General features: G+C 39.0%; 1 protein-coding gene across 2 annotated transcripts in view; it reads left to right on the top strand.

Moving 5' to 3' along the window:
* Positions 1–20,519, top strand: part of LOC134868371 (syntaxin-2-like) — a 71,608-nt gene that overhangs the window by 44,164 nt on the left and 6,925 nt on the right. The window lies entirely within an intron of this gene.

The raw sequence follows: 20,519 nt of genomic DNA, 5'->3' as shown, positions 1-20,519 counted from the left end.
CTTCATCATCTTCACAAACATCGCTACAAGATATACCTCACCTGTATGTTAATAATGTACTTCTGAACAGATTTGTTCAGTTTATGTGGAAAGACTATGAAAAATGATGTCCTTAAAATTACCGTGGGTGGTCACTATGGATATAAATGTTCGAAGAGTGAATCAGGCATGCGTTCGGAAGGGGCAAACTTTTTACACTCGTATAAAATAAGAAACAGAAAGACAACCACTGACACACAAAAGCTAAAATTATGTTTGGCCTCTTGCTACATGTGAGGGTTCTACTTTCAATTATTATTATGGTGTGGTTTTAGTTGCATAGCATAGCACATATGTCAGGTTCATCACGTCAAAGCAATTCAAACCACTCCTGTCATTGTCAGTGGGTTTTGATTGGATTGGAAATTTAACAGCAGCTCAAGTATGTAATTTTCAGCTACATACATTGATTTCCATCTGATTATGTCACACCCTTGATGGCACTGTGGGGGAGGGTGCCATTCTACAGAAAATAATATTTAGTGTGACAGCTTGTCCACCAACTTTTACTGCTTGTTAACAGGTGGCTAAAGAAGGAATCACATATTTCTGTATTTAACCGTATTACTTGCAAGGCAGTTTCCAAGAGAAGCCATATGGAGTCTTTTAAAGGATTGCAGTAACCTATTAATCTGAACTCCACAGGACACAAATAGTACGCCGAAGATACAAAACATTCAGCAAATTGTATCTTTGTTAGTGAGGAAGTAGAGAAAGAAAATGCCGCCTGGGCCCTGTCAAATTATGTAATGATGATAAACAAACAAAAAACAGCAGCCAGTCTTCCATCAGAGTATGGAAATAGGACAGCCATCTGTGTGAGGAGTGATGCAGTCAGACTGGTGTCTGTCTACCTGATAGTTACTTCTCCACGCGGTTATTTATTTTTCTCAATAATGATGAGGGATGTGTTTGTGTACGCTGGCATGTCTGTGTGTCAACAAGGGCTGTTAGAGTAGAGTAGATTAAAACTGGACATGATCTTGTGAAATACTGTGTTATATGTTTTCTGAAAACGTTCTGTGATAAAGGAAGAAAATCTGCATTTCGCGTTAACTTATTTCCTATACCAAGTTCAATGAGCATAGTAATAACATTTTCCCTTTTATTTTTTGGCCTGCATTTATGTCGTGCCTTCTATATACACTTGATCACTGAGGGTTGCTATTTCTTCCGTAATAACTTTTGAATGTTTGTGTCCATTACTGCGTGCAAAGCAATACCATACAATCACTCAAATACATGTTTTTCTAAAGTTCTCTTTTAAATATGAGTCCGGGCAACATGAGGCAATTTCCAGATGTGTTATATAACCACAAGGCAAGTTTCCATCCAGAAGAAGGGCATATTTTAATGTTCAGTTTAGTCACCAAGGTTCAAATAGTCTTGTTTAATATAGTCACCTTGTTTACTATAGTCTCCAGGGTGCAAATAGCATTTTTTATTATAGTTACTTTATAATAAATGCCGTTTTAACAGTACACCCAGGGTAAACTCAGCCAATGTACCCATTTACACCCTGTATGCATATTTGATCAAATTGTTGGAAAATCAATTGAAGAAAAATTCTATTTTAAATGCTTTTATCAACTACTGGTGCTAATTCTCCTATTAGGTGTCATTATGCCGATGAAGAACGCTTACCCAGATTGCATCATCAAAATAACAGAGCACATGTTGACCCCTTAACGATCGGAACAAAGTGTATGGAATTGTGTTCATGTATTATTTCTGAGGACCATTAAAGTGTACACACAGATCTGAGGTTGTTTTTTTTAAGATATGCGTTTAAGAAATGTAAGTGAAAGTTAAATGTTCTGCACGTTTCAGTCTTTTTACACAAAAGCCAATTTTGTGCACCATTTTTCTAATTCTGTGCTTTAGTTTCACACTATCCAGATCTGCGTGGTGAAATAACAGAGTTAGACCGACAGTTATTGATAGGAAGGGGGAAGACAAAAGGAGGCAGAGGCAGACCCAGAGAGTGAGAAACCATGCAATAGAGTTCACACTATTCATTATTCTCTGCTAGAATTTGAACGGCTCGTTTTAGATCACTGTTGTCAATGCTTTTAGCCTGCGGGTTTGTGCTGAGCTGATGGAGGTGGGCATTCAGCAACCAGCAGTGAGCTGGCCAGGAACATCACAGGGATTGAAGAGAAGCTGAAATCACCATCAACAAAAGCAGCAGCAACAATAATATGTAGGGAACCATTCGTCTCTATTGTACGTTTTTTTTAGAACCGTATGCTTTTTATGCTCTGGCCAGCATTTTGGAAGAGCAATACTTAATCGCTAGAGATCGCCTAAAGTAATCCTTGTTACATCCTAAATATACATTTATAATTATAAATATATAAGAGTGTAAAACAATTTGATATTGTTTTGTTACTGTCAATTATTTTGGATAATCAGCCCATTTTTTCTGGAATGAGTTGTTTTGCACAGAACGTCGTCCTTTTATTCGGTTTTTTGTTTTTTATAGGTGATTTGATCTCGAGGACACTCAGTTTAAAAGTTTTTAAAAATGTTTCCCTGCTGATTTTGGTTCTTTTTACAATATCCTGTTGTTCATACACTAACTTAGCTTCCACAAGTTTCACATTTTACCAATCTCAAAAATGACTGCATTCATACGGGAAATTAACTCCGCCATGGAGACTTGTTTGGTCAGTCAGTTTGTTTGGTTTTCAGGAGGATTGCAGAATCAAAACTAGCTGTGATGCTTGTGAGACTTGGGGAAAGGGTGTTTCATGGATCAACGACACAGGGTTGACACAGAAATGATGTGTCAGTTTTGTTAACATAGCAAGAATTTTTGCCATGAAAATCTTGTTGAGTGGCAAAAACAAATTGTAAAGTCAGCTAAAATGTTGTACATACCTCTCAGATTGATGTCATATTATGTAGAAACATGGCGGGCACAAGGCATGAATGTGGGGGGTTGATGGATCTTATTGTGTATAGTGTCATATTGTCTTTCTTTTATCCATGTTTTTTCCACATTATGACATAAGTCGAGTGAAAAACTCTCAAAAAACAAGGCTATCTGAGGAAGTGCATGTGAAATAACGTTTGCCCACATCGAAGTCTTGTTAGGCTACTTACTATTTTTAGGACATAGGGTTGTTGAAACAAACTTTTCATGCTGTGGGACTTTCTGTTAACAATAGAGAAACAAAGAGAGAGGAGAATTATCGATATTTGCAATGTGTTACTGCTTTGCCCCCTAAGCAACGAAGCTGTGCTGCAATTAATCTCCATGTGTCTTTTAAGTCCTCCTTTCTTCTTCCCTCTCAGTAGTAATCTTGATGTTTGCTGTTCATCTGCTTATTCTTTCCCTCACCACATCCTTGTGTAACACATACGGTAATATGTCTTCATCCACTGCCCTTTCCTGCTCCGTTATTTTAATGGTTGTTATAATTGTGTATTATCTTTGAGTCTTTCCTGCCTAGCCTTTCTTCCTGGTGTGTCTCCATTTCTATAACCCACCCGACCTCATCCCATCCTCACCAACGCCCCTACCAGCTGCACTATTGACAAAATGAGTAGGTAATGAGACATGGTGTGCCAAGGTTATGCACAGTCACTGTCCCCTTCCTGTCTACTCAGCGTTCGGGATTATGTTAATTGCTATTCCGCCCTCCATGTCCGCTGCAATTGTAAGACAGGAATAAACACGCGGTATCATCTTGTCATTGTGCAGTGATAGCCGCATATCGACATGATGGAAAGCATCAGTTGTGACATTTCTACAAAGAAAGCGTGTTGATTGAGCTTTAGTGAGCAACAAGAAATGTGTCTCTCCTAAAAATAAAATACCGAAAGTGGATAGGTGACCTTGCAGGAGTTGGAGGGTTTTTTGGCAGAAAGTACAATCTGTGTGTCACAGTCACACTCTCATGGGGTCACTAATGTAACAGTTGGAGCTGCATTCCGCTTTCCATTTCACGCAAGACAAATGTTTACGCAGTGTTTACGACCCTTTTCCCCCCCCTTCACTCTCTGTATCACTCTCAATTTTTCTCGTCCTTTCTTGTAGCCTATCGCTCTGTGTCACTTTTTGGCAATCATGTATCGGCTGCCAGTCCTAGCCCAGTGTGTGTGGGTGACAAGTGTGGGTGGTGAGTGTTTAGTGTCACCTATCATTGTATCTGTCAGCCTTCCTCGGAACTCGCAGCACTTGAAATTCATGTCAACGCATGTTAGCATTTCGTTATACAGGAAGTAAATGACAAATGAATTGAGAAGCACCTATAGACTGCTTCTACTCATAGCGTTCGGTTTACTTACCCCGTCAAATTGAACCTATGAGAATTCTCCTGGGGTCCTACCTGATTCTCTTTATCTCTGTCTCACTCTTTCTTTCTCTATTTATTGTATTTCTTTCCATCAATGTTCATCTTCTCTCTCTTCTGCTCTCTTCTCACAAGGGAACGTGGGAAATTGTTTCTTGTCCGGGCCAACTGTGTTGTGTACACAAGCAGTCTCTCTCCACTCTTTAGATAGCAACTCTATAAGGAAGCTTTCCGAAGGTATTATCATACATTAGCACATGGACTGCTAGGCTGTGAAGATGACACTGTTTCACCCCAATAGGCAAGCATGAAGGGATGGGTGAGCAGGGAGATGGATATCTTATTCTTGAAGTCCTTTTAGCAGTTTGTTTGAGAGTTGTGTTCAACATCCTTCTGGTTGACTTCAACCAATACCTTGAAATGAATAACTGTTGAGGGGATCGGAGGGTGATTTACTTTTGAATTGCTTAAAATATGTGCGGTATTAAAGTGTTCCCTATTGATTAAAGCAATAAGAGCCACTCTATTGACCCCCCCCCCCCCCCCCCAATGGCACTTCTGCTTGCTTCTAACCATGTCAGGCTGAATTGAAATCAATGACATCATACTGTATAACTAAATTATTTGTCTCTCCAATACAATCAAAAAGATTTAATACAATTATCAGGAGAGCATCAAATACAGGTTTGAAAGCAAGCCACAGTGTATATGGGATTGTTTTAGCCTTGAACTTTTCATGACATGATGCACAGTTATTAAATGTGAAGTATTACCTAGGACATCATTTAAACTGTTATCATGATTCAATCCAGATTAAAATCATATTCTTTGCTAGATCCCAATCTAAAGATATTTCGAAAGATAAACCAAAATATTGAGAATGAGGAAAAATCGGTAGCACTAGATTTGTTAGGATTCATCCTCTGTGGACTATGAATTTTCACTATGAGTTTCCTGTAAATCCATCCAGTCTTATCCAAAGTGATGGAATGTCAAATATTCTCTTTTACATATTTCCCTAATCAGAAAATACTGGCACCCTCACAACCAAGAGGGTAAACAGGCCTCCCATAACTCCACCCTAGAAGTGGTCTGGAAATTAAAGTTTGTTATCTGCACACCTCAACTCAACATTAGTTATGGTAGCTTGTGGAAAATGCTCCACACACACACACACACACACACACACACACACACACACACACACACACACACACACACACACACACACACACACACACACACAGAAGCACATGCACTGAAGCAGAAAATTGGCAGGAATGTGAGGGGTTTGTTCCGATATGATCTATGAGATGAAGCAGTGAAGCTTGTCACTCCATATAATCTAACATGACAGCACCGTCTCTAACTGCCTTTAATCCATTAATCACAAAAATTCACTGTCACACAAACACACATTGTTTAAGACCTCAGCTTGCACTTCCACGAAAACAGAGAGAAACACGTAAAGTCGCTCAAGTGAGACATCATATCAACTCAACTTTTGCAATTAACTGATATGATTGTACCTAAAGTAGAATTTGTTCCTATAATTAATCATTATTAGAGTTTGATTTTTCTGACCTCTTACTCGTTAATAAATCATGTCACGATCAATCTGTTTTATCCATTGCTCTTCTTACTCTAAGTTGGCCCACAATTTATTTGTAGGAAATTACTGCATATTTAACCGACATCCTTCTACAAACACAACCCTACAGGTATTCAAAATCATGCAAATAACTTATTTCCAATTCCCAATCGGCATTTATATGCAAAGAAGAATCAGAGGTGTACTGTGACTGCATACAAACTCACACAAGAAACACACAGATTAAGTATAGGGAATTGAAACGAAGTTGAAGAAGCTTTGGCAATAAATGGGAACTTATCCCAAGTTATTCAACTCCACTTCATGATATTGGATGATAAAAGAGGAAGAGTGGACGTAAAACCAACCTAAACAGCTCCTGTAAAAGGGCTACGTCTGAGGGTTGATGGCTGTTTGCATCAGGCATGTGCAAATCTGCTCTATAAACCCTGTCTGGGGCCAGTGCACTATGGACATCACAACCACAGCTTAAAAGATAATGTACAATCGTGTAATTCTCTCAGCTTCAAGAGTGAGAGGTGTTGACCCTTGCATTTTTACATTCTGCTGAGAAGGTGGGACTGTTACTCACACTTTGTCTCACACAGATCAGCAGGAGAAAAGGAAGGGAAGGTAGAGAGGTTACATTTTCTGCTGCAACGGAAGAACTGAAACCTGCTGAGTGAAGAGTTTGCACAGCTTTTCAAATACAGATTATGTAAAACATTTCTGGACTGTTTTTTTTACTGAAACACGACTCAGGCTTGAAGCTTGACTTAACATTTTACCACAAACAAACATTTACCAAACGGAAGAGCTGGCAGTCAAGTGGGAGATGGGGAAGGAGTTGAACAGAGGGAGTAGTTTCATGTTCTCCTCCGTTCTAAAATGAGATGATAGCTTCACATTCAAAGTATTTTTTTAGCACCAGCTCAGAGAAAGTTTTTCTGGGGTAAGGATGCTGCATTTCTGTGGAGCCACTTCCTTTTTCTATTACAGTGTGGTCCGGCAACTCCACTGCTCAAACAAGGAAGCAGCTGGATAAAAATGTGCAGTCAACCTCAAATAATTCCTGGGCTGTGAGCTCACTATCATTTCTGGCTTCCATGAAACCTGCACTTAGCGTAAAGGACATTCAAATGTACCAGCAGGAGTATGGCAAGTGGGTTGACCCGACACTCTACAGTCAAAACAAAAAAGTATTTACTATTGCAGCGCTGTTCTTACAAAATGTAAACTATAGGGTGTCTCACATTCAGCGAACTTCACTCATCTACACACAGTTAAAACAGTGGTCACAAATGGCCAAAAAGCTAGTAGAGATCTTGGGAAAGTAATCAGTGGTAGAAGTGAATGCCCAGCAGTGCCTAAATGTACCATGATGCATTGCTCATAAGCATCTGAAGCCCAGCCAGGTGAAATTTTACTTGTTGTTCAGAATGAAACAAGAAGGCATCAACTCATAGCCACATAACGCATTGTCTACATTGTCAACGGCAGCGCATTACTTTTTACCTTTCACAGTAAAAGCTTAGCTTACATGTTCTTATTGTTGCTGAATGGCCACTCAACAATATGGCTTACAATAGTGTTAGTTGGTAAAACACTCATTTAATGGACATTTACACTCTCAAGCCTGCTGATATTGTATGTATTTTCGAAGTTATCTTTGGCATCTTGGAAAATAACTACATCTATGCATATTAAATCATATACTTGGGCTCTTATAAATACGGTTCAATATATCGAGTCAGCAGAAAAACTGTAAAATGCATCCTATTCTAGGCGGCTGGATGCAGACTAAACAACAAATGTTGCGGCAGGAAATCGTTCTCAGTCAATATAGCATATGCTGAGACTGAATTTAGATAGTAGACTTCAGTTTCAGCTCATAATTGTTGGTGTTTAAACTGGTTATCAGACCTCTTACAAACCACTTACGTCCAGGAAGCTTGCATTTTTAACTCCAAACAGCAACAACTGAATTATAATGTGCTAGCACTGAACTGAATGAGCCCTTCTGGGCTATGGATTATTTTTTGTTGTATTCTGATGTTGACTGGGGTGCTCAGAATGCCTACGTGAGTTCACAAGGGTACAGTGTGTAAGTCTGCATACAAATAAGATTAATGTGACGGCCTTGCCAACACAATTATTCTGTTGGCAACAGAAACCAACAATATGAGAGGGAAGTCGGCAAACAGGTGTACTGTCACCGTAAAAACATTAGCATGCTTTACAATGCATCGATAATCACACACAATCATGCAAGAGGGGAAGTAGGAAGAAATATATAATACATGTTATGTTGATTTATGAGCTAGACATCACTATAGAAAAAGTATTTTTCTTTTTCCCAGGGCTGTGAAATTGGAATGAGCTGATGACGGTGATTTTTTTTTTTCTCAACATGGGAAAACAGCAGAGTTGCTTTCTGAGTTGTCGTATGTGACTTCAACTTTTCAAAAGTACAATATGATTGGTATAGGCTTATCAGTATTTATGGTCTGTCCTGTAAAATGTGGCCACACGCAGATAAAGCCCTGTATACCATCCTTATCTCAGTGGATCCCTGGAAGTATATCTGCCTGTCTGTCAGCAAGCTCCAGCCTCCATTCTCATCATGGCTTTTTTTCTGGACTAGTGGAGGCTTTTCAGCATTTGGAAAGGAAGAAACAGGGCAGTCTGTAGTTGGAAATACCCATAAATCTGTCAGCTTTCAGAAGTCACATAATTCCCAATCTGCTGCTTGTCTGTGTAGTGAAATGTGTGAAAGTGTGAGAGAGAGTGTACTGGCTCCGAGTTGCTACAGTTACTCTCATAATTAACAACTGTTCAGAAGTTACAACCAGCTGCAGAAGCTCTGACCCTGTGTGTGTTTGTCTCAGATCTCAGAACTATTCAAAAACTCCTGTCATGTTGGTTGTTTTGTTCCAGTTTGCAGTAAAGTATGCAATAAAGGATTTTGCCTTTTCTTTTATGGATACACATTCAGTAGTTTGTAAGCTCTTAGCATGGGCAGATTGTAAGACAATAAGGGGTTCTGAGCCTAGACATCCAGAAGGACCAACCATTTCTACATAGGAGCAAGACACACAGACTTCACCTCTTTTCGTCATTGTCTGTTGTGTTTTATATGTATGTGTGCGTTCCCTCTTTTTGTAATCATTTTGTGTCGATTTGATGTTGTATTGTGTCTCGTTGTACTTTTTTATAATCCTCATCCGTTTTTTTTGTTGTATCTCCCTGTTTGTATCGTGTAGGTTAAAGCCAGTGGGGGCCATAGCACTTGGGTCTTCTGGGTTTATGCACGGCAGGCTCGTTGAGTAATCCATTAGTGACTCTTTGTGGAATCATATCATATTATGATATTGATTCAAAACATATTTCCAAGCCTTAATGACATGCTATATTATCAGGATCAGTCAACTCATCGAGGCTCAACTGCTTTATAATCAGCCGATAATCAGAGCAGTATATGGAGTGGTTCCATGGTTTGCATCCCTAACCATTTTGTGTCTTTCTTTTCCAGTTCCATATTTATCTCTTTCCCTTCATCTCATTCTTGTTTCATCTCTGTTACTTTGATTAGGATGTTAGCCATGTGGTCCCGCATCCAGTGGAACCATTCATCCTCTGTTCTACATGAGATGATTGATCTTTGCGCTTCTTGGTGAAGTAAGTAGGTTTAGTACACAAAGTTCAAGCTGTCTTGTGAGAAAAACATGCAAATGTTGTTGGATTTCTTATTGAGAGAAATTATTTGGATGTGGAACACACAACATAGTGTCAAATTGTACGTTCAAATTGAGGATGACAGCCAAATTTTTAACTAGTAGGCATTACGAGCGAGATGAGGGCTGTTTATGTATTGATTTCTCTTCAGTCCTCTCCTTACGAGCCTCAGGCCTTATGCCTCCAATGGCCTGAGTTCAATATGAGGCCACAACAAAAAGAACCTTCGAACCAGCGCTGAGAAGGCTGTTGATTTTCCGAAGCATCCTTTAATGACCTTAAAAAGAAAAAGGTTAAAATGGAGGAGGATAGCACATTAAACACAGCAACACTGTAGTGCTTGCTCTCTGTTCTTTCTGACTAATGTTACCTCCATCATGGATGTTATTTTTTTCAATTTGGATTGCCTGTTCCTCAGCTTTTATGAAAGTTAGTGGGAGAGTTTAGCACTGGCCAAAGTAAACCTCACCTTAATTTGGATCTGAAACACGGGTTAACTTATGGAAATGGCGAAGTTCTGTGCACTGCCCTTAGAGTTATGATTATTACCTTTCCTCCTAAGCGCAAGCCTCAAGGGAGAATGTTTAAGTGACGGTTGAAGAAAAAAGATTTAAAAAGAGAATTATGATCAGGGATAAGAATTGCTATCCGAAACTTTTAAGAGAAGTAGTAAAAAGATATGTGCTACTATATGAGATATTAAAATAAATGTTCATTCATTTTTACTAACCAACTAGAGTCATCTGTTAGTCTATAAACTGTCAGAAAATAGAGAAACATGTCAATCACAATTTCCAACTGCCCCCAAAAAACGTTTGTTCAGGCGGAAGAACTCTCCAAGGTACCAAGATATATTTTTTAAACACAATAGAGAAAAGAAGCACATTTTCTCATTTTTACAGGCCTGTCACACCCCCAGGGCATCAGTGACTCATGTCATGTTACTTCCATGGGTTATTCAACCCAAACCATGATATTATTTCCAAACCAAACCAAGTAGTCTTGATGTCTGGCAATCGACCAGCAAAATATGACGTTTAGGGATGAGATCATCTTGTATGTGACAATTTGGAACCAGCACGTTTGGCATTTAAGACTTACACTCTTAGTCTTAAAAGTGCTTGTTGAAAAACTCTGCAGCAGCATGACTGTACCATCAGTACTCAACACCTTCTAGTGGCACCCTGGGGGGCTTTTTAAAATCAAGAAGGAGACCCCCTGAGCCAGAATTGGACAGGGCATATTTGACACAAAAGATAGGTGCTGGCAAGCTGTACAGCCTGCCACTGCAGTGCTTGCAGCTATGTGGTTACATAAGGTAGAAGAAAACTCAAGTTCCCAAGCCACAGGACATTTCTCATTCTCTCTTTTCATATCTCAAGTATGTCATGCAATTTGAACAAGTTTGGGGTGGTTATTTTCTAATCAAGTATTAATTTCCACCTATTAGCAGATTTCTAGAGAGCTAAGAGGCTAAAGATATGCTTGTCAGGATCTATCCTCTTGAGTGATACGCTTTGTGAATATGTGTGTGTGTGCGTGCACAGACCGCCTTGACTGTACATGTGCATGTGTGTTCTCAGGCATACTGTATAATCCTTCAATGAGTGTTTGTGCAGCTGAATGATGTCTCCCTCCGGTGCTCCCATAATAGCCTGGGCTTGTTTCTCCTTGTGTGACCCCCTTCGCCCGTCTCGCTCTGCTCAGAGGCCGTCGGTTATGGGCAACCGTGTGGGTGCCCATTTTTGATTTACTTGGGAAGAAATGCAGAACAACCTCTGGGCTAGCAGTACCGCATTGGCACAAAGTGTTGCAACCATCTGTATGCTTATAAAAAAGTATTTGTGTCCAAGGGCAAAGACATCCTGTGGCAATCAGTAGATAGTAGAGATTGAACAAGTTGAACTTCGTAGCATTTTGCCAAATATGAACAACATTAATTCTGCTTATCAAATCCCTTCCATCCATGAAGTAAACAGTTGAGTTGTTAGTAATAGATGTATGTCATATATAAACTGGCACATGGGGGCTAAACACAGGTTATATTCATTTGGGGGTGTTATACCACATGCCTAATTTGTGGCTGTGCCAACACTCCCTTTCAGCGTATTGCCCAAAAGACAGACCTAAACCTTTTCTTCCTTTACTGTCTTTATTTTAATTCTGCTGACACTCTCTCTGAGTCAGAAAAAGGAGGCTACAGGCAAATGAGATTGTAAACATGTTCAAAGCCCCATCACCCAGCAGAGCTGGTTGGCTCTGAAGTCTCGCTGGCTTTAATTCTACTTTACTCCAACTCGCACCCTGAATATCATTGGTTTGATGTTCAGCCTCTCTCTGTAAAAGACAAAGTCTCTCCTTCCATCTCAAATCAAGTGCTTCAGCTCCCTAAAGCCCCCTATATACTAGAAGAACACAAACAAAGCAACATTTGCATGAAATAAACATCACTTCTTATGTTGAAATGTGAGCCACAATTTGCCCTGCTTGAAGAAGTTTGGAGGTCAAGTACAAATGGATTGAAACGAGAATATACTGGGTAATATAAACATTCAGCTAACTTCTTGTTTTCTACCTAACACAGCATATATACAGTTTGTGTGTCTGTTTTTTATGCAAATCCAAGTATTTTTGTTGTCAATCAAAGGTTGAGAGATGTCAGTTTCAAATCTAATGTCATTTGAATGAAAAAGAAGCTTTTTTTAAACTATAAATCTAAGCTCCTGTCACTGCTCTCATTCACCGGTGAGGTTTCTTAACATTGAATTGCTTTGTGGGTGCTTTGAGCTTCAATTTGTTTCTCACTCAGTTATTTTTAATCACTCTCACTGTCTAGACAATTTGCATATGCAGATTTATTTGACGTCATTGAGCCTGAAACACTTTTCTGAGTAAAAAAGATGATTTAACAAGATATTGATAAAGTGGGTAAACCTTTTAAACTTCAACATACATTTCTATTTTCACAAATTCATGTATCTAATCATGTTAAGTTCAGATCTTTATAGAAGATAAGCCTGCGCTAACTCACTTTAACTATGATTTCCCCTTGTTTTGACTTTGTTTAGCCTTAAGGCACATTATAAATACAAAAGTCCCTAAAAACAGACAGGAAACAACATTAGAGAGCTGATCTAGAACATAAATTATTGCAATGCTCAGTTAAAGCTTCTCTATGCTGCATACTGAGGTTATTGGAGAATGCCATAGTTAGATTTGAATGTGGTCAGCAGCCAAGGAGTCGTCATTGAAATTGTGTTCACTCTGTTTTATTTTAAAGTATGCTACATTACTTAATTTGCATCCCTTATGCATGTGTGTCTGCCCTGAGGCTGGTAAACAACTCCAGGCCATTACACATGGACAGTAGTATGGCTTTAAAGTGAGATGGACTGTCCAAGTTAGTCCACAGATATTGATTCTTACAGTTGTTTAAAAGTAAAGTTCAAACTCTCATGAATACAAATAGGTTCACAGTGCTTATGTTTGTATCCCTGTATTTGCCTCTAGCCAAAGGGCTAAAAGGCTAATATTTTTAGAATAGTATCAAGGCACGGTCAAAAACATGCAAAGCTATCATTAGCCTCCCGTTGATTTACACTGGTCGTGAACAAAAAGGGCCAAAAAACCTTCTCTTCATGTGGAGTTCAAAGAGGGTCTGCATTTGCACATATGTGAATGAGGTCTTATTCTTCAAATCTTGACATCTCTCTATGATATCCCAAAATGGTCTCCATTGTATTTCTGTACTTACCAAAGTAAGAGTTTTTTAGGTATTTTTTTGTATAAATAGTGCATGTTTGGGTGAACAGAATACAAATGAATGTAATTCTACTTTAACCTTACTTACTTACTTACTTACTTACTTACTTACTTACTTACTTACTTACTTACTTACTTACTTACTTACTTACTTACTTACTTACTTACTTACTTACTTACTTACTTACTTACTTACTTACTTACTTACTTACTTACTTACTTACTTACTTACCTTCCTTCCTTCCCGCCCTTAACACTTATCTAGAGGATGTGTGGTGACGAAAGACAAAAGCACATTCTGTATCTGCACAAGACCTCGGAGGTGTCCCACGAGTGGGTGGGAAAACGATGACAGTTTTCAGCAAGGTTTTTCAACACGCACTCAGATGTGTTGTTTAGAGACGATTCAGTGAAATGCATCATCTTCCGCTTCCTATCTGTTTCTCACCTAAATGAATTCCCTTTGGCCATTTTGTTGTTCTGTCCGCCATCGCCTCTGTTATTTTGCTACAGGCAAAAATGCATAAAAGATTGGAAACAGGTGAGAGGATGAGAAATGATTAAACAGACAGGGGATAATGGTGCAGGAATAAGGGGTGATGTATGAAAAGAAAAGAGATGTGTTTAACAGCGTCACTTGGGGATCAAGAGCTGAGGATTTTGTGTGTTTTTCCAATACTTTTGAAAAATATCATACCCCACAAAGGGCATATATAACAGATAGTTTGTTGCAGCTGTACTGGAGTATGTATTGGCCAACAAGTAATAAGGTAATGCACTACAAAATTGAGCCTATAAATGTGGTTTTATTGACAACATTATGACAGTATTGCCATAATGTTCTTGTCAAGTTGATTTCTAGCCATAGTCACTTTGCTCTGGATGGAATGATTTCAAAATCTGCAGTACCTTCTCGACTGGCAATACTTTTTGCACATTTATAGTTCCCAAAAAAAGTTTCCTTAAGACTTTGGTGAGCCTCTACTTTAGCATAGCCACATGTGACTTTCATGTGTCTTGAAAACTTTTGTTGTAATTTTTTCTACAATTTTTGCCAGTATCAATTTAAACATGTAATTTTGTTAATGACCAAAGCAAACCATCAGCCATTTTTAATGAATTGTTTAAAGGTGCCATAGAATGTATCTATCTGGTATATTAAATTGTTCTCTGATGTCTACAAAGAAGGTATATAACTTTGGTTGATCCAAAAAATGTCCAGATGTGGTTGTACAGGCCCATTTACAACTCTATGATTTGGTCCTAGAATGAAACCAGCTGAAATGCCTTATTTGGGGGCTCATTTAAATAACTATGACCAGCTCTGCTCTGATTGGCTGGTTTACAAGGAGCAATCCATGGCTGCCTCAGAGCCCACAGAAGTAAGTGAAGTTTGCGAAACTGTGAGAGATGAACCATGGAGGCTATCGGCATCCAACCTTACATGTTTGAGCCTTTATCGGAGGAGGAAACCGATGAATTTGAAGAACAGCCAGTTGGTCGGAGATTGGAGAGCAACGTTACAGAGTGGTAAGTGTTAGCATTAGTGTTTCCAGCAGCTGGTGTATGCAAATGTTGGGGCTGGACTACCGTGTGTGACGTCACACACAGGGATTGTTGTAATTCGCCCGTTTTACCGCTGTGATGCATATTCATGATTTGCACGTGAAGGAGGAAACAATGGTGTTTGAGGTTCACGGTATGTCAGTTCAATGTACCGAACTATGCCAAGGTAAATACAGTTTTCGATTCTATGGCAACTTTAATGCTCAATAGGTAATGTAACATGCTAATGTGCTAAATTGAAATGGTGAAAATGGTCTACAGAGGTTAATGTTTTAAATGTTTGATTCAAAATACCAAATATCATTTTTTAAATAAATATATTTAGCTAGTATCAGCCAAACAAATGTATTTTTGATAAACATTGTTTATTGTTGTGCTGACATCTGACACAACCAACAGTCAACCAGAGAGTGAATGGACTTATTTATTTTAAAAGTCCCAAGCCAAAAAAAGGCCTATGAGCTAGAAATGGGTTAGAATCTTGAAGGGAACCTCACAGTGTAAACCTCGCCTTGTGGTGAAAGCTGAGAGATGGATGGAAAACCAAAGTCTGTCCTCCTTGCCCCCGGGTCATCAGAGTATCAGTGTGTGTGTGTGTACGTTTGTGTGACACCACACCAGACTGCACTGACACTGCACTGATCGAGCCTCTTTAACATTCTGCAGAAACGCTCAGGGAGTGATTTGAGACAATTAAAGCCTGATGGGGTTTCAGAGGGAGGCAAACTCACTTTCAATCAGCATCACGTCACGAAAGTAAACAATTGCAATTGCAGTAATTAGTGTTGGTTTAACTTCAGCTTTGCTACACTTGAAATAAAAATCAAAGGAGACTCGTCACACAAGACTGCCATCTAGAGTTCGATCTTATCTTTTTTTATGCCTCTGAAACACTGGTCAATATCAAAGGAAAACACAGTCACTTTCATTTAAAGCTCTATTTGTGTTCTTTGACTTCGAAATTGTAATTTATACTCCCCTTTTCCTTGCTGCCAAGGGTGGGATGAGTGATGTTTCCAGGAGTCAATGAGGTTAAGCTGCTGCAAGCATACCTTGTCAATGTCAATCAATTTTGCAGAGGAGCCTTGAGCTGCAGTTCATGGCTTACTGTAATCATGGCCTCAGCTAAAAACGAAAAGTGGTGCTTCAAGCTTTCAGTTTAACCTAGGGCAACTAAAAAATAAAAAAAGAGCAGTCTTGCTTTATGACTTATCATTCACAGATAGGAGGCTCCATTTGGTGGACATGTTGCAGCACCTGTTTGCAGACAGTATACTACATTATAGCTCCCTTTTTAACTCGGATAGTTTATATATGTAATTGTTGCAAAGCAGAACCTGTATTGTCTAGCTTTACATTGGCCAATTGTAGTTAAGGTAGCAACCACATGAAAGGGAAGCCCATTTTGACGTTTGAAGGCTTGTTTGTAGAATAATTTAGGGAGGGTCCTTGTCCTTCGTTTCCTTATTAATCTTCCTTCATCTTTTTGTTCATCCGTTTTTCATCATTTGAGGCCTTTAGCTAAAATTCAATCCGATAAATTAAATGATCTATTCGTGGTGAGGGTGAAATGGAAGAAAAATCCCCTTCATCGTCCCTCTGAAACTAAAATGAAAGCACAAGAATGTCTGGATTTTTTGCTAAAGATTAAATCATGAACCATTTACATAAATGGTGCTGGCAGATATAAATAAAAGGTAATGAAACTGGGGGAGCCATGATTGCCAGAGAGAAGACGGCATGCATTTCTCTACCGAAATATGCAACTGCTACAGCAGCAGCCAACAACTCTGATGAAATGAGTATTAGCAGTGCTGTGTATCTCAATAAATGGCATCAGACATATAAAATGAATATAAAAGTTGGGCTGCAAACAATGATTTGAATTATCTTTCCGTGTTGATATGGTTTCAGATTTACAATTTATTTAGAATAAGAAATGGCATACAGTTGGTAAAGTTGGCCACCGCAACCATCAAAAACCATGAAATAAAAAGTGTTATTTTATTCATGTTTTTGTCAGTTCCCACTAAAATAGTATATTTGATTTTACTAAATGCTGGATTTATCTGACATTCACATCTCACCCTGATAGATTTACTACAAAAACCTTGTGAGTTGGCCTTGATTTTATGAAATCGACTGCATATCCAATGGGAAATGAGTAATGGCTAGTCTCAATGTCGAGCATGATGTCCTGATGGAGCATGCCTAAAGGAAAGAGTCCGGATAAACTAAACCCTTTCTCAACTTGCATGTGTGTCCATGCAACCTCAATTCCCTGTGCCTCAGTGGTTTGGTCCCCCGCCGTGCTCACAATTTAATCCACAAAACACACAATTACAAGAGAGACAGAGAAGTTAATGAATGGTGTTGTGCTCCACTGAAGGACTCCCAAGGGTAGATTTTTTTTAAGCTTTTATAGCAATCATAGAGTTTGGTTTATTGTATTCTGTCAAATGATAATGACATGCGGTGAAAGGTAGCATGCTTATGATTGTGCAGATAGCGGGGAATGGATTTTCAATCAAATTTAGGGTAATATTCAGTTTGATGAGTCGAGAGTGGTTTTTGGGGGTGTTTAAATGCTCTTTTGACAGTGCTTAACTGTGTATTAAAGTAAAGTTACTCCAAATTGAACCCCTAATGTACTTTTTGCTGTTGATTAAAACGGTGAACAATGTGAATGGATATATTCTTAATAAATTAAAGCCTACTAGCATGTGAAAGAAAAAATAATATCTTCTGTTGATTCTGTTAAGTGGAAGCTGCCTCAAGAAACATGACTGGGCTGAATAGAGAATCTATTTCCATGAGACCAAGATAAAGCGTGATGAGTATTTAAGTTATTACTATTCATTCTTGATATACAATAAATAACTAAGTGGAAATAGATTGCTTCACTAATCATGATGTGCTTAAAATTGATAGCACAATATAATGGCTGTAGACTATTGGCATTAAACTACAGCCCTGGCACTGCGTCAGGGTTGCAATTTCCCTTTCAAAATAAAAGCCCTAGACATAAACTGCATCACTGCCTAGCAGAGAGCAATTCCCAACAAATGATCTTACAACCAAACAAAATCACTTTCAGTAGCTATACTAAGGTAGTGGAACATCAGGAATAACATCTGGAAACTGTGAAAACCAGGCAAAAGAGCCCCATTGCTCAGGATGTCTGAGCTCAGCCATAATGATAGGGAGCTCAGACATCTGCAGTGAGCTGGGAGTGCAGCCTCTGTGCTTCTGATTGGCGTTGAGAGGGGCCAGTTGAGGTGCTTCGGGCATCTGATCAGGATGCCTCCAGGGGCTTCTATTAGAGATTTTCCAGCACATCCAACAGTTGAAGCCCCAAAGTTAACCCAGAACCGGTCAGAGAGGTTTATATCTTGTCTGGCTTGGAAAGACCTCTGTGTTTTCCCAGGGAGAGTTGAAGAAGTTGCTGAGGAGAGCCGGGAATACCTTGTTTAGGCCTGCTGCCCTCACCATCTGTCTCTAGATAAACAGATGGATGGATGGAGTGTCTTATGTCTTTTGGTTTCCTGTTGAGAAGATCAAACAGTAACAGTGTTCCATGTATTCTTGTTCACTGACATTTAAAGATCACACTTTCTTTTATTTTGGAGATAAATCCAAAATAAAAGAAACAGATTTTGCATCCATAATGCAATGCAGCTGTAAAAGGTCATGTTGAGAAGCATGACGTGTTCTATTTCATCTCGATACTGTCGCCCCCTGATCTAGGCGAGTTCTCTGCGAAACGCTTGAAGTGGTTTGGAAAAAAGGAAGTCAATAACTGAGTGCGAGCGATAAAGGGTATCAAACAGGAAAATATTACAACAACCTTATCACGAGCAACTCTGGACACCACTGATTTATGATATTTTGATGGACTTTCCTATCTATGGTAAAGCCGCAGTGGAGGTCATGCTGTCAGATTGGCCCGCTGTGATCACCCTGGCACTGTTAAGCCAGTAGGTACTCCACCCGCTGAGCTTTACATCATTATATCAGATCCAGCTTTTAATCATGAATGCGAAAACACAATTAAGCCGGATTGTGCTGAGCATAAACCTCTGCCCCTGCCTGCCGGGTTAATTGGGTGTTCCATGTGCAAAGAATCACATTCACCCCACAGTTAACTCCTGCCATAGCCAAAATCACCACATTTGTCTTGTGATGGCATTCAAATAGATAATGAAATCTCTCATATGAAAATAGTTAACAGGAGGGGCAGCAAAGGTGTAAAGTATATGTGTGTGCTTGTGCATGTTAGGTACAGAGAGAGGAAAACTCAACAAGACATCCTGAAACTGTAAACATATTGAAACCCTCATGGGGCTCTGGTGTAATCCTTTTGTATTTTAGATGTTAACAGACCCCAACCTTGACTGCCTCATTTATTATCCCATAAATATTTCACTGTTACACCTACAATATTTTAATGAGGTGATAGTCCTCATCCTCATTTTTTATTTCTAGTCATCTCTGAGGATTACACAGAGAGGTGGTTTGACACATATCACAGCTGGACGTTTCCCCTCCTGCTGCTAAACCAGGGACTCATCATCAGCGATGCAGAATTGCTCCCCAGCTGCCCGCCTGCCTGCCTGCCTTCTCCTGGGTGTACCAGTCCGCAAAATCACAGCTAAGCACTGCTGAGCCTGCCAGCAAGCATGCATTATTGATTTACATTGAAAACTGTTAACAAGAATGAGTGTGGGCTTGTACTGCTCAACCGTTAGATCATGGCATCATATTTTCCAGGTAAGAGTAGATTCCCTCTGGGGCTGGAAAGGTGCTTTTCTTCTATTATTTAATTCATGACACGTATTTACTTTAAGCTTCCTATCTTTACTATAGTACCACTTAATACATGGTTACTACTACACTTAAGTACAGTTTATAACCTACTTGTTGGTGTATTTGAAGCATCCATCACTGATGCATGACAAGTTATGTGTTTGATAGCACAGTATAACGTAGCTGTATCCATATATAAAGATACATACTTACACATAAACAAATCATACATTGTTTTATAAAACATTTGTTAATTGTTTATTTAAAAAATCAGTTGTAGAGGCTTCATATAAGCAAAAACAAATGAGTTTTTGTGATTTGACATGACTATAAACACACATACTGTATACAATACATAACAATATAGATATAGATATAGATAAACATGTGTTCAAATGTGTTGTCCTGTTTTTGTGCATGCAATCATCATTTAATGTATCCAATATGTCACATGATGAGAGGTATCATAGCTTTGTAGTATGATCGCTTTTTTGTTCAAATTCAAGGTCATACTTTGTTGTGGAGATGCAGACGGCCTTGGATTAGTTAAATGTTATTCCATAAAAAATAAATAAGACTTTGAAATTAAGCTTCATTCTTCTTGTTGAGAACTTTATCTGCCTTTTTCAGCAACACCTATTCTGCTGACTGAGCTTATTCAGAGTGACATTACCAGAGATTGTCTCTGCCAAGGAGTCCCTCCAAGTCCCCCCCGCATA

The sequence above is a fragment of the Eleginops maclovinus genome, chromosome 8 (assembly GCF_036324505.1).
Source record: "Eleginops maclovinus isolate JMC-PN-2008 ecotype Puerto Natales chromosome 8, JC_Emac_rtc_rv5, whole genome shotgun sequence".
NCBI lineage: Eukaryota > Metazoa > Chordata > Actinopteri > Perciformes > Eleginopidae > Eleginops > Eleginops maclovinus.
Note: the sequence above shows the minus strand (reverse complement) of the source record. Positions and strands in the feature narration are given on the sequence as shown.